At 39.5% G+C, this 15553-nt stretch overlaps 1 long non-coding RNA gene across 1 annotated transcript; it reads left to right on the forward strand.

The window, feature by feature from the left end:
- The first annotated feature begins 1288 nt into the window (after window positions 1-1288).
- LOC114054881 lies at window positions 1289-11783 on the forward strand. The gene is made up of 3 exons (XR_003570610.1): window positions 1289-1323; window positions 10393-10555; window positions 11521-11783. It is a non-coding gene; the product is annotated as an uncharacterized LOC114054881 (long non-coding RNA).
- Window positions 11784-15553: the final 3770 nt, after the last annotated feature.

A 15553-nucleotide genomic window follows, 5' to 3' on the forward strand; every position in this document is an offset into this window, starting at 1 on the left:
TCAAATGCACTTTATCCTTGAATTCAGTATTGCTGGGACAGCAGTGTTTTCATGAGCAGAAAAGGAGGCTGATTTAAGCACGTCTCAAGGAGTGAAAATTAAAGGCATATCATGCTCATGTCAAAATCTGAAGGGAAAATGAACATTCTCACAGATGTCTCATATACCTATCATACATGGGCAGTTTTGTTTGGGATTTTGGATGTTTTTTTGAGGTTTTTTTAGGGGTATGCATCTTCCTTTCCTCATCTAGCCTTTTACTAACACTACTCTTTACTGTGGATGTCATATGAGCAGACTTTCTGCCTATCCTGGTTAATTTTCACAATGGCTTTGCAAGGCTGAACAAGCATAATTATAGGGCTTTAAAAACTCCTTTTCAGGTTAGACTTGAGAACAGTGTCAGCCCTAATGTTTGCACTGTGAGAAGGAGGTCTGGCTTGGAAATAGTCCCAGGAACACCCACGCCTCAGGCTGATGGGAGTCAGACCTGTTATTTTGGTGCCAATGCTGGTCACCTGGGGCACTCTCTGCACTAGTTTAAAATAATAAATTACTTTCTTAGTGCTATGCTGCAGTGACCATCTTAAAAGAATGAGAGAACTTAGTGGAACACCAAGTGATAATCCAATCTATTAGTACAAAATAGCCTAAAAGAAAATCGTGACATGGGGGGATGGATTGGAATTCTTCTCGTGAAATGACTTATGACCACAGCTAGAACACTCAGCTTGGCATCCCATTAAGTTTTGTTCACTGCAAAATTCCCAGATCCTTGAATTTTTGAATTAGTATTGTATGTTATAGCTAAATTTCACTGCTCTTCAGGATTCTGGGACCGTATGGACTCTTTGCTAGAGGAAAATTATTTTCTGCTGGACCCCTCTGCTTTTGAAAAACTCAGAACTCATAGCTATTTGTCCATGGGAATAAAGTACAAGTTTTACATTCTAAGCAAAGCTTTATATTCTTCCCAGCTATAAAAACAATTTGTTTGTTGACAACCTGAATTATGGAAGGAAGAAGAATATGAAAATGAGATTCTTGGTCTGTTTACAAGGTCTTTGTTTATAACCTCACAGGGTATTTTGATTTTAATTGTTAACAATGTGGATGCTATTTGATGGAAATAAGTATGTGTTTATTTTGCTTTATAGTATGCCCTGGATTGACAATTGGAAAAAGCTGTGCTACAATTAAAAATGGAGGAAGGGACCTTCATCCTCACAGAGCAGTATTGGAGTTAGAGCTGTTAGTAACATACTATGATTAACAAATCAAATAAAATCCATGCTGGCAAGAGAGGAGAATATGCTCATCTTGGTAAGTAGGACTGCACCTATTCATTGTTTGATGCCAAACTTCAGTATTTATCCTATACCTACATACAAGAATTACCAGTTTATATACATACACTAACACTAACTAAATTTTATTATCTGTGAAGCTGGTTTGTTTATCTATGTGAGCCAGGCTAGGATTCTGGCTTCTGCTCAGCAGTTTCAAAAACAGGAAGAAATGGATAATTCTGGTTGTTTCTGTAGACCAAGGTTCTTTTTCAAGAATAAAGTGAAGAATGTCTGTAATTTTTTGCAGATTAGACCTTCTGTTGTACTCTGCAAGGAATATTTTTCTATTATTGCTACAGGAAAAAGTAGATTATTAGACTACAGATGTCTGAATTGCTTCAAAAGCCCAAGTCTGTAGTTTTGCATGTTTAAGTCTGTTACAAATTTTTGTTACTTTTTGTTTGTTTGTTTGTTTGTTTTTGTTTTGTTTGTTTTTTTTAAATTTCAAGTGGAAGGGGGGATAAATAATGGGAAGAATGTTGATGAGGTATTCATGAACTACTTTGCCTGGAGAGCTTTGAATTAGTACTTCATGACAAAGTTAAAATCTTTCAAATACCCAGCAGTCTAGGGAAGTAATTCTACAGTGATTTTAAACTTGCTGCTCTTTCTTTTTCTTTTTTACCATTTTCTAATGTTGATTAGATATGACTAGATATTATTATTCTAATATTGATTGATGAGATGCAGTAAATGCACCTAAATATTTCACTACCTAGTTAATACCTTGGCCCCTGGGATGGCCTCTTACACCCAGCCTGCACTCTTAGGAGGTGATGTATTTTCAGGACTGGGTGTGAGAGGCGAAGTGAGAAGGCCTGCTTTCTGTTCCTCACTCTGTCACTGAGCTGTTTGGTGAACCTGGAGTATTTTGTTTAATTTCCTTGTGCTTGGGAGAAATTCAGGGGAAAATCTTGTGTATTAGAGGCATGTCATACCTATTTAATATTTGTGCAAGCGAATTTGTCCAGAGCTGCCATCTGCTTGCATCTGCAGTACTTAAAGAGTTTTCTGCTGGAAACTGGGACTGGGCATGTTTAATGCTACTGCTGATACTCTGAATTTGTGTAAGAAAAGTCTTTGCAAGGAACAATAGCTGCAACTGCTCTTATAATATCAGTGAGTCCTATCACAGCTATTTAATACTGTGTAAAAAACAGTTTAGAGGAACACAGTTAAAAATCTGAAATGAGAGTGGGATTTAAACTTGTAGCTCAGAATCTTGTGTTCTAGATGTGGCTTTGATGCCAACAGTCAGGCAACTCTCTTGAAAGTGCAGGGGGATCCCAAGGATCCCTGTGATTCAGGAATTTGGTTTGACCTCTCTTGTAAAAGATTGTGTCTGAGCATCCCCTACTATTCTTTTGATGTGGCTGATCAGAAGAGAGCCCCATGTACAGAACAAATGACCCTCTTCCCCCCACAACCCCATGCCTGTTTTCTCAGCTGACACTTGACCAGACCTGAACCTGTGTAGCTTTTGAGCTTTGGAGGGATAAAAGGACAAATAACGCTGTGGGGAGAGGAAGCAGGTCAGATTTTTTTTAACTCTAAAGTTGCTGTTACTTTACTGGTTCTGAAATCTTAATGTAAGAAGAGTAAATCGTTGTAGAACTGAGGCAAAAGAAGGGATTTGCAGCCTAAGGTGAATCAAATGCAAACCACAATGAACTTCAGCAGTCTGCCAAAAAGATCTATAATCTGTTTTCAAGGCATTGGGGGTTTATTTTTTTGGTATTTAGTTCCTATGGCCACTTGACTTGATCAAATTCAAATCACATGTAGCAGTAACAACTCAAGAGGTAGGTCATTGGTGAAGAAAACACTGGAGAAAATGAATGCTTTCACAAGATTGATGCATCTTCTCCATCTTCTGCCTCCCAACCAAGCACACTTCTTAATCTGCTTAGATGATCAAAAACAAGAGAAGACAGACAATTGCAGCCCTTCCCAAACCCAGGGAAAAAGGGGGTGGGAGGAAAAAAAAAAAATTCCCAAGTCATCATGAATGACAACCCAAGCAAAAAACCAACATTTTTGCCTCTGGCAGTGAGGCAGGTTTTGTGAGCTTTTTGCCTTCCCTTGGCCTTAAACTAAACAAATAAATGAGTGCATTAACCAGCCTTCTTAGCAGGGACTAGGAAGGTGGTGGTTGTAATAATATTCCCCCTTCACCTAGAGCAGAGGTTCTATTCTGTTTCCTTTCACGTATATGGCAAAGGTCAGCTATTGAGAGCGACTTGTCATTGCTACTGTGAGTGTGTGTCTCTCTATTACTGGCTACTACTCTTTCAGTTCCAAATGTTTATGTTTGGGTTTGTTGTTTTTTTTTTTTAAACCTTCAGGAACCAAAGCTTATTGGGAGAGAAAATATATCAAAAAGAAGGAATCCACAAACGAGGTTGAAAGCACAAATAAAGATGGAGAAAGAAATGGAAAGGGGAGGAGAAAAAAGGAGTGGGGGATCAGTCCAATTTTCTTTGGAGACGTACGGCATTGTTGGTGCTGCCTGGCAATGTTCCAGGGCTTCAATTGAAAGTGAATTTCTTTTATTGAATTCCATCCAGAGATATCATAACCTCAAAAGGCTACTATTACCCAGAGGGTTTCAGATGAAACCATCTGAGCGTGACTTTTGAAATGCAAGAAGTCACAATTGTCATTTGACAACATGGGACCTGTCAAGGCCCCTCTTTCCAGACAGAGAAGTTGTTTACATAATCCTTCCACCCACCCTATTGAGGTGAAAATGCTTCCATTGCAGGCCTTTTTACCTCAGCAGGTGCAGAGCCAAAATAACAACAACAACAATAATAATAATGATAGCAACCCTGTGAATTCCACAAAACCATCCTGTGCCTTGACAAGCAAACAGTATTTAAACATCAGCTTTTTGAATGTACATTGGAAGGCAGTGAACGACCTGTAGGTTTAAATGAACCAGGTTACTCCTCCTGTAGTGATAATCATAATAACCAAGAAAATTAGTAAGTCAAAGACCAAGGTGTTGGTAAAAGAGATTAAAGAAAATGCAGCTGCAAACCTCAGCTTTCCCTGATGATGGTAAAATTGAAACTCAGCTGCAGTTGGCAGGAATCATTGTCACAGACCTTTGCCCTTCACTGGGTGAGGTGATGGGACTGTGGCAGCGTGGGGATGAGTGGCATCCTTCTTTTGGGTCCTGGAGGGCAACAGGTTGTTGGGAGTCTTACTAGAGACATCTGAAGTTAAATTGCTAGCTTGGCAGTTTTGACTGGTCTCCCCAGATGTTATGATTGTGTGTCTATGTGTGTGTGTGTGTGTGTGTACAAATCCATATTTCTTTCTGGCTGCAGATAGTCTCGCTGTGTGTAGAGCCCAAGATGGAGTTGCAGTGACAATCCCACACTTACTAGGGGGTTTTGATGTGAGAGGAATCAATGTATGGGATTGTGTATGTCTTTTACGGAGGAAAAAAAGTAACTAGAAAAAAACCAGCAGCTGTCTTCAGATAGAAGCCCCACTCACAGACTGTCTGTCAAGAGGGAGAAGAAGTCTGCAGTGAAAAGGGGAGGAAGTCATAAAGCATGCAGTAGGCAGGCTGCATAAAACTCTTGAGGGAGGCAAATGGAAATAAATTTGACAAAGATCTGGTTAGAAGTAAAATACGTAAAAGTGGCACGTGGGAGAAACTGAAAAGCCAAACGGAGGACAGTATTTTCCTTGCGTATGGACACAACACAGTGTGCTTGGAGGGGCTGGGGTGAGCTCTGGTTGACAGTGGTGCAGCAATGGGCAAGCTGGTTCAGAAATCTCTTGGGAGCAGTTTGAAGCTGGTGACCAAAAGAGTCAAACACGATATGTGGGTGAGAAGGGAAATGTCGCTTATGATTCACCACTCAGCAAAATCCCTTATGGAGCTGAAAATACCTTTGAAAAATGCCTCCAGTATCATGCCTTTCTAGGAGGGAAAAAAAAAATAAAATAAAAAGGAAAGAGAAAGGAGAGTAAATGAAACATTTGTCTTACATTTGTCTTCAAGCAGGAGAGACAAGATGTAGGTGTGATAGTGATCAGTTTGAATTCCTCAATACACCCACGAGTACTTACTTGTAACAGAGTGTGAGATCAAGGAGAAAAGTTTAGTTGATGAACACTTCATGAAACAAAGTGTTTGAGACCACATGTAGGACAGCCGGGTGAGTGTCAGATGAGTGTAGATATGTGGTGGAATAATGAATGTTGTGTGGAAAACAACATTAAGTCTTAGAGGACGATAACACCCTGAAGTCTTCAAAAGTCAAAATCAATTTTTTTTTTTGTTTTTGGTTTTTTTTTTGTTTTTACATGCAAGGCAGAAAACAAACTGAGGAGTAACTTTACTAGTCAGGGAGTGTCTGAAGGAGAAGACGGTACAAAGAAGAGCATGAGTATATTTACCTGTCAGCAGAGAATCTTTTACTGTAGAAGTACTCTGTATTGAAAGGTATTCTTGATATAAAGTTTTAAAGTGTTCTCCTTCAGAATGTTAGTGTGAAAGAAATTGCGCTGGCAAACCAGAAAGTGGAAGGTAAAAAGCAAGCAATACTCTGGTTATTTGCCAAATTAAAAGGAGATACTTGGAAAAGAACACCTGAAGTCTAATGAGACTTTCCTAAAAGGCCAGAAAAATATTTAAAGGAAATTATAAAAATGACGTGCTCTGAGGATCTGTTGGCAGACCTCTCCTCAGCATTGTATTTTCTATCTAGACATTGATAATTTATCAGAGTCTACTTGGGACTGGCCCTCTACTCCAGGTCACTCAGAAGCATCAAACAGAAAACACGGGAGAATGCTATGCAGGAAAAAAAGTGCCCTTAAGCAGTTGCAGATTATTGATGGTAAAATGCCCCCATGTCTTAGGACTCCATTAAGGACCTTTGGAACAAAGCCTTCTTTAAGACCATTGCAGACAAAGAACTGATGTCTCCTCTCTGTAACTAGAGCGGTGCAAAAGCTGTGACAGAACTGCAGAGTGAGAGGCTTCTTGGGAGAAAAAGCTTATATTTCATAATGCTGAGTAGGTTTTTGAATTCCAAGTGGAGAAACATATTGATGAGCCCTTTAACAGCACTGCAGTAAACTGCAAAATCCAGTTCTGTTGGAAGTTAGTCAGTGTACAAGATACAATAGCATATGGAACAGATGCTGGAGTTCTGCTGCAAGAAGAATACTAATTCTGGATATGTGCCTGATCCAGATGTCCTTTCATAAAAACAAGAGTTTGCAGCTATCATCTTGGAAGCCACAGTAAATCCGTAAACATAACATGCAACAACTGCAGAAATGTAATTGTGGCAAATTATCGAGGCATTGTTGCTCTTTTACTCCACCTTTGAGTGAGCATAATTTTGTTGATCATGTCTTCTCTTCTGTCAGGAGAGGAGATCAGGACATTGCTATTCTCTTCTAATTAATGAAAACAACTGCATCACAGTTGCAGTGAACTGTATGAGGTGGGTAATGAGAGTGTTCTTAGAAATCTGAGAGGGTGAGATTGTGCAGAAGAGAGCTATTGACAAAGTCTACCTGTCTCTCAGGGAGGAAAAACATTATTTTTCAGGGGTAATTTGGAATATGAAGATCCATGGTTTTATTTTTGTGAAGGATCTCCTCATCAACAATAGGAAAAGGTATTATGACAGAGAATGAGTCAACTGATTTTAGTGACTGGTACAAGTTTGCTGCTCTGGGCTGGGAGCCTGCAGGTGTCTCTCTCGTCTTCATACGCTAAGGATTGTTGGAATTCATAAATACACTATTTATTTGTGGTGTACTTCCTCGCCCTCCCCCCATACATTATGTCAGGCTGTTGCAATCAAACTTGATCTGTGAATATATTTTTGAACAAAAGGATTCCCGGCAGAAGTAATGTGTTTTTTTTCCTATCACATTAATTATTACCAGGATACTAATTTATATATTTTCCAGGCCAATACATGTGACATGTGTAATCTGTCAGTGGTGTCATAGTTGAAAACTGAAATGTCATGAGGCACTGCAGTAGTTCAGGTGAACTCAAATAAGTATATCTACCTTGAAACTGGATAGTTTTGTTTTGATTGTCCTAAAAGAAAGAAAAGAGAATTTCTTGAGTGTAAATTTTATTTCTTTTCAGAAACTACTTGTTTCACTTGAAGCACTTTTCCACTTAGAAAATTCCAACCTGCATGAGTGCAATATGATGAAATCACAGACTCACTGTTAATAAAGCTAATAGTGTTGTGATTTTATTTTACCAGGTGATCCAAAATAACATCTGTAGCATCTCACAGGTGCTTACTGTAGTTGTAGCTCAGTTATTCTCTAGTACATGTTCTCTCTGCAGGAAGTGCTTGAAATCAAGAAGGAAGAAACTAAGTATGGGACAGGTCACTAGTTGGAATGAACCTGGCTGCTTATTTCTTGTCTGACAGGGCTGGCATGGCAATGTCTGTGGAGCTTCTTGATTGATCAGTCATGGCTTAAATGAGTGTAACTGTTCCTGGTGCCAGTGGTGGATTTGTGTGATGCATTTCTCCCCTTCAGATTTTAGAAACCCATTTATGTGCAGAGCTGAGAATGAAACTCTTCATTTTGGAACTTGTAGAACTAAGAAAGAACACACTGCTTCGTGGCTACCCTTACAAATATTTCATCAATATGCCAGTGTATTTCTTGATACCTCCCCATGCAATAATTTTGGGGTAGTTTGTGCAGAGAAACACTCTCCTATATTGGAGGATAAAATGCTTCAATGTCACTGGATTGAGAACAGCAGGAATTTTTTTCCACCATGTTGATTCTGTATAAACTCCTGTTTAGTAAAATATCTCACAGGACAAACGGAAATACGTGGGAGATTCCCACATTCCTGAGTGAATCTAGTTGGGTACTTAACTTTCTGAGAAAAGAGTTCAGAGACCCAGTAGAAGAAATATAATTTGAAAGCGGTGGTTTTGCTTATACAAGAATCTCTCTTTTGATGCAATACAGGGATTTACTCACTCTTGGGAATTAGCACAGCAGGTGTCAGCCTTCAAAAGTCAGAGAGGACTGGAGGACTGATGCTTTGAAATACTGGCATTTAATTTTTTTTCTGTTGGAATTAGGTTGAGCTGATGTATTTTGATCTATGTTAGAGCCTCTTTGCTATAAATGGTTGGGTTGCTGGGTTGCAGCAAAATGTAAAGGAGGGAGGTAAATCTCACGACTGGTATTGTGCTTGTACCCTTTCTGTGTTCTGAGAGAGATAGCCTGGTCCTGTCTTAGCAAAATGACAAACTGGTTTCATTAATTCCTTTTCATCACCACTGAGCTTCAATACAACAGGGAAATGTGGTTTTGGTGTTGATTTTTTTAAATTTTGTTTTCAAAAAATAGAGAGCAACACATCTATACACCTGCTATCAAAAAGAGTGTGTGAGAGTGCAGTGACAAAGGATATCTGAAAACGTTGTGTTAATTGTTTTTGCCTGGTGGAAATACATATTGAGGCAATCTTCAGGTAAAACAATTCAGTAGAAAGGGTGGTCCTCAGATTGAGAAGGGCACTCTTAAACCCAGGCCTGCGTGAGCCATCAGAGAGAGCCAGGAGACACGGCTTCGCACTGAGTAACACATGTTGAGATCTGAGGAAACAGGACTCACATGGAGTTTCATGGCAGCAGGTTACTCAGCTCATTTGATCATAATTCAAGCCATTTGTGTAACTAATGATGCTCTCAGATGTTTGGCAGAACAAACTAATCAGCCGTTTAACAGCAGCACAGCTTCTCTGCGGCTCGACACGGATCCGAGGGATTCTGCTGCAGCCGAAGATGCAGCTCCCTCTCCCTGCCCGTGCGTTTTCCTTGGTTGTGTGGTTCAGCAACCTTTCAGCAGACCTGTCTATATAACAAGTAGTTCAATGGGAAGAAAGGACGTGCTTGGGAAAAGGCATTCCTGATCAATTGCTGCACATCTGGTTTAAAGCCTTTCTGGTGAGGCAGTGCACCAAGCCAGCATGTGTTCCGCTAGTTCTGAAATGGTGTGAATCGAACAGGCTCATGGATGAATGACCCCTTGTGTGGTTTGCAGGTTCTGTAAGTCTCTCATGCTAGTCCAAGGCCACTTCAGGTTAAACAATCACACAGAAGTTGCCTGAAAGATGAACCTGATGATATAGTCATAGTAGATGGTTTTCGGTTTTTGTATTTCAATCTCGCTTCTATTCTTTTTTTCCTTAGGGAAGGAGTGATGAGACCTACTGTCCCTTAATAGCATGGTATCATAGCCCAGATCCTTTGCTGTTATTAGAAGGTGCAGTTCTAAGGATGTCAGTGCAGCTGCACCAGTTCATATTAGTAAGGAATATTGTGACTGATGCCTTTATAAACCAGATTTCTTCCTGTACTTAGAGAAAAGCTAAGCCTCAGAAACTATCTCCAAATGTGAAAACCTGCCAGTTTTATAAGGGGCACAATCCTATCAATAAACCGCTGAACAGGTTGAGGGAGGCTCAGGAAAATGACCATTATAGAGAAGTTTTGTTTGCTTTTTAGCGTCCGTGTTGAAGGTCTCTGAAAAGAGTATTTACAGTAATGCTGATACTCACCAGAACTGCAAAACCATCATATTAGTGCTGTGCAAGTCCACACGTTGTAACAATGTGTTACCCTGTCCCTGGAACAAAACCACTGGTACAGTTACGACAACTTTGGATGAGAGCAAGATTGCTTTAAAGAGAAACAATTATCTGGGTGACTAATTCACCAAGGAAGCAAATTTGTCCTTTTATGGGGTGGGTTTTCTTAGATTATACTTTTAAAAGCTTCATTTTAACTTTCAGTGCAATATATTGGATACAAAAAAAGGAGTGTGTTTCCAGTAGAATTAATATCCTTGAAGGGTTCTTTCTGACTGCTGTGTATGCTGAAAACAGAGGCTAGGATTATTTATTTATCCTTTTATTTGGTCTCTGATATTCTTGTTGAGGGATAGCTGCCTGAAGAACCCAGGTATAGTTTGCATACTAATAATTTCTTGTAATTGATCTTTTCAGCTTTCTTCATGCACTGTGGAAGGTTGTCAGCTGCTTCTTTGAAGTTAACTAATGATCATGCAAGCTGGGAATCTGCAGTGGGAGCCAGGATCTCCCTGGTGCTGTTAACAACACAGCTTCCACATGCTGGCTCTCTCCTGTTACTTTGTGTGGTGTTTTTCAGGTGAGCTTGGAGGCAGAAAGCTTTGTAATTGTCATATGTATCTTGGGGGCCAGGGCAGTGCAAAGATGTTCCCCAAAGTGGAGGAAAAACCAAAACAATATTCTTTCCTCCTTTGTTTCAAAAGCTGGCATTGTGGCCACACAACTAGCTGGTATTCCTCTACTCAATTTGCACTGAGAAGCTTATGAAGTCCAAAATTGGGCTTAACATCCTCTTTTTTTTGCTTGAATATTCACAACCGTGTTCATGTAGCTGAAAACTGCATACAGGAGGGGCTGTACTGGCGTCTGTGAGAATCTTTCTGTTGAACTGGATGGAATTTTGGATTGGTTTTTGGACTCAGCCTGTACAGTCAGATACTCTTTGTACAGGATGAGTCTTTTTTTTCTTGTTTCCCTTCCCCTCACTCTGCCAGTATATGTCTGCAATAAAACCTCATGTGCCAGATTTTGAATAGATCAGTCTGTCTTTATTTCTTCTTTATTTTTCCTTTTTATTTCTATTTCTTTGCTCTTGTCTGTGAGTGCTACAGCAGAGCTCTTTCCTCTGCTCTAGTCACCCTTAACCCATAAAATAAACTCCTTTTAAAAGGGCGGAGAAGAAACAATAATAGATGGTCTAATAAAAGATACTGTCTCTCCCTACAAGCCTTCTTTCACTTCAAGACAATACAGCCCTGTGATAAAATAAACTGCTGTTGCCATATGTTTTGGTGAAGAATCCCTCCCCCTTTCCCAAGAGGTGACACAGTCATGGTAATGTTGAGTTTGGTGTAACTGAAGGCTGACCTTTAGAGCTCTCAGTTTGGAAAATGATCATTCTGGGATGTTCCTGCAAGTATTCTGTACTGACAGCCAAGACAATTTGAGTGAGAGAGGAGTGAAAATATATATATATATACACACACGGTTATTTTACTCACGTCATCAACAAAACACTGCTGTGGTCTTGCTTGCTTTTCCCAGGTCACTTCTTCATCTGGAATAGATCTTGCTGAGGCAGAAAGAGGCCGTGGGAGGACGTTTGAGAGGAAAAGGAGTTGTGTGGTTTCCTCATCACTCTTGCTGTTAAGCTGAACCTTTGCTTGCATCTGGTTCATACTTGATGTGTCACTACCACCATGTGAGTGCAGCACCTCCATGGCAGATGATTTGGGTTCTAGAGCCAGCTTGGCATAGCACATTGGGTTTTCACCTTCCTTTCCCTCTTTCTAAGAATATACTTCAGGCTGGGAAAAGAGTGTTTTGTTTTGGTTTTAATTTTATTTTTAGTTGTGTATTGACAGCAGGTAACAAATACCTTTATCAATCACAGCAGGAAAAAGGCTTGCAATTTTAATATCTGTTAGCAGCCAAGGTATGCTCTCTGCATTTGTCAGTCAGTGTTTATCTAGACTTGCTAACATGTATTGAATTCCTGTTTTCTGTTGCATCCCAGCTCTGATGTATTAAATAACACTTGATTAAAAGCATATTTTCAGAGGGAATACTTTCTAAATCAATAAGCTACCTGGGAATGTTTGTTACTTTTAATCACAGTTCCTCCTTACATCTATTGGGCTGCTACTGAAGGTCAGTGAAAACATCTGTAAACTCTCTAGGCTAGAGTCTAACACAGTGCTCTCTGCTGATGTGACTAACAGGGGTGTCTTTTTGTGGCCAGTAGTCTAGCACCAGCATATAAGCTCTGTTCTACCTGCTAATACTATGCTTTTATTAACTGTCCCCATGCTGAAACAAAACCCAGACCTTTGTGGTCCCAGGTATCTCTGCCTGTGGCACTTGAGGCCAGCTTTTCCAAGGACCTCTGTACTTACTGACAGGGCTGAGCTGCTAGGAATTTGAACCTGCCAGCTGGGCTTCCCTGGGTTCCCCCTTCTTAGCACTGGTAAGGGAAACACACTGGCAGAGCATATGGGAAACAAAAATCTTATATACTGAAGAGTAACGGTGAACAAAGGGTTAATTTCCATAGTACTGTAAGCTTTGAGTCTTAAAAAAGTCTTACAATGCCAGAGAAAGGGTTTAAATTATGAAAGAAAATTTTACTTTGATTTTTAACAGTCATTTGCATATTGCTATTTGCTTTTCAGAGTCCTGTTTTTGTTAGTTAGGCATTCAGGCCTGGGGAGCATCATCTATGACAATAGAACTGTCCAGTAGTGTCTTGTGAAAACTGTTACATGTCTAAACTTGAATACTTTTTTCTTTTTCTTCCTTCTGCAGACCTAAAAGAAAGATTTTTTTTTTTTCCTTAGGAAATGGGCTTTTTTTCAGGGTAAAATTGTATCTATTCTTCAATTATTGCAGGAATCCAACTAACTGCCTCCCTTGCCTCATTGTACTACCTTAACCCTGATGATAGATTTGAAGCTGTACAAGCCTCTGGCATCAGTGCAGTCAGTTCTTAAAAAGTCATATTTTATGAGAGTCGCTATTCTCTAAAGGGAATGAGAACAATCCATTTTCACGTAAGAAACAAACTTACATGTGTCTTTGAATAGTTGTTAGATATTTACTAAATAGTCTATCACACCAATCTAAAGTGTTTTCATACCACATCCATCAAACCTTATTGCCAAGTGTAGAATATAAGTTATGAGAAAGAAACCCTACAAACAACTAGATCTGGGAAAAACAAGGGTCAGCAAGAATATGATCCTTTGGGGCTTTCTTCCTTCTCCCCGTAATTAGCCATTTTGTTACTTTTGCTTCCCTTTTTTCTCCTTATATAGTACATTTTTTCTTGTCTGCACTGAGATTTTCTTCCTTTCTTCCAGTGTGATACTGCTGACACTGGCCTGTGGTGATTCTGGGCTTTTCTGGCACTGCTCACTGAGATAAAAAGCGACAGCCCGGGAGCCCCCTCGTGTGCTGCAGAGCTTTCAGCCTGTAGCACAGAGCAGTATATCAAACACCGGCAGGCCAACCCCTTTTTGTTGCATTAGCCAGTCAAGCATTTTGTGCTGCTGAATGTCATCTTATTTAACATTTTGTTAAACAACTTCTAAAGGTCTTAACAATATGACAGATGGGCCATTGAATGGATGCTTTAATGGCTAAGCATTAGTTTGCTTTGGTTTGATAGTGTTTATTGTTAGTTAAGTACTGTTTAAATAAATCAATCTTTCCCCTCTCTCTTTTACAATGCAGACACATTCAAGAGAGGGTTTTATTCTTCTTGTGGTGGGTGTGTGTTTCATTCTGTCATGCAGACATGATATATGGTGGTCTCATTTCCAGTCAGTCTCTGCCTCATAGGGTATGACTCCAAGGTCTAGGTCATGTCTGTAAAGGTTAAGGTATGTCTTGAGGATTCTGCCTAGTGGATACTAGAGCTACTAAGAAGATAACCTGTAGCAAAGTATAATTTGGAATTGCATTTTTTTTTGTAACCTTCTTTCATGATACAACCTTCCTTGCAGTCTGTCCTGCCTCTGAACTTAATTTCTTAACCCCTTAAGCCTGACTGTTGTTCCAGTTGAGGCCATGTGAAGGTGGCATTCCTTCCAAAGGCAAGAAATCCAAATAATGCTGCAGAGCTATGGCTATTTTACAGCTTGCAGAAGTAGTTGAAGTTGCTGATTTTGCTTTAGCAAAGAGCCTGCACAAGCAGTAGATGTTTTCAAGTCTTGGAGAGGAGTCAGCAAGGTAGTAAATGTAAGTAGTGTGCCTCTTCCTCTTTTTCTAACAACACATGTTAATGTCAAGCATCTGTCAGGATTAGTCCTTGGCTTGAGTACCAATATTGGCAGTCTGTTTCCAGAATCTAGAAAAAAAGATACAAGAGCTTAATCTAAGAGTCAGAGATTTAGTGTGGCTATTGATATTTACCTTGTTTTGGATTTCTGGGGAATACTAAACTGATTGTAGTATCCCAGAATATACAAAGCCTTTATTTATTTCTGAGACTACTGTGATTTTTTTTGTCTCTGATCAAAATTTTGGTCTGTGATGATCATTACAAGTCCAATTTTACAGGAGCAGGTAACACCTCTGGTGTTCTGAACAAACTCTAGTTCCAGTAAACACATCTCACCTGTCTCTTATTCCCTTCACTGTCTCCAATGACACATTTATTCTTCATTTCATCGATCATTCATCATTTCATTCATCATTTACATACACAACTTGGGAAGGAAATACAGCTCTGTTTCTGAGGCAGTGGCTCTAGGTGATGCCATTTGCCCATAATTTTGGAGCATCAGCTCCTCACTGGGCAAGTGTGAGCCAATTTACATATTTGGTTTCTGAAGCAGGGTATCTGGCTTGTTAAATGTCTACACTATTTATCATTTAATGGTGTCCTGGTCTCACTTCAACCATTCAGGCATTTTTGAGAGATGAATAGCAGTAATACATTTGTTCTCATTAATTTGCAGATTGGCTTTTTTATCCTTTTTTTTTTTTTTTTTTTTTTTTTTTTTTTTTTTTTTTTTTTTTTTTTTTTTTAATAACTCCATCCCCCAAACTTTCAAAACACTGATCTGAAATAACAAAGTGTTACAGATGAGGTCTTCTGATTATTGCCCTTTAAAGCTTTTTTCACATGGCCAGGCTTCACAAAAACCTATTTTACTCAAAGAAATTAGGTTTCTGGTTAGCAGGAGCCCTAAATAGACATGAATTACAGGAACGTCCTTTGAAACCCCACACAGTACTTGTTTCATTAAATCCCATGAAGCGACCTTAATTTAGTGAAACACTGGATAGGTTGTTCTTTTAACCTATTAGCACTTTGGCCAGTCCCATAAACCATATTCATGGATGATTCCATCAAGAAGGACAACAGTGGGATTAATATTATTTCAGGATACAGTAAATGCCACAATGATGAAGCTGTTTAAGATCTGGTGCTCACTGTGTCACACTGAATGCATTGACATTTACTCTGCTATCACTTCATTTCCAATATTCCTTCCAAATCAGCCGATGCTAATGTTTCAGTGTGTGTGCAGAATACAATTCCATCAGGGCTAGGGACGAGGAGAAATGAGCT

Source organism: Empidonax traillii, unplaced genomic scaffold (genome assembly GCF_003031625.1).
Source record: "Empidonax traillii isolate 1590-97213 ecotype Southwest subspecies unplaced genomic scaffold, ASM303162v1 scaffold41:size1892772, whole genome shotgun sequence".
Classification (NCBI taxonomy): Eukaryota; Metazoa; Chordata; class Aves; order Passeriformes; family Tyrannidae; genus Empidonax; species Empidonax traillii.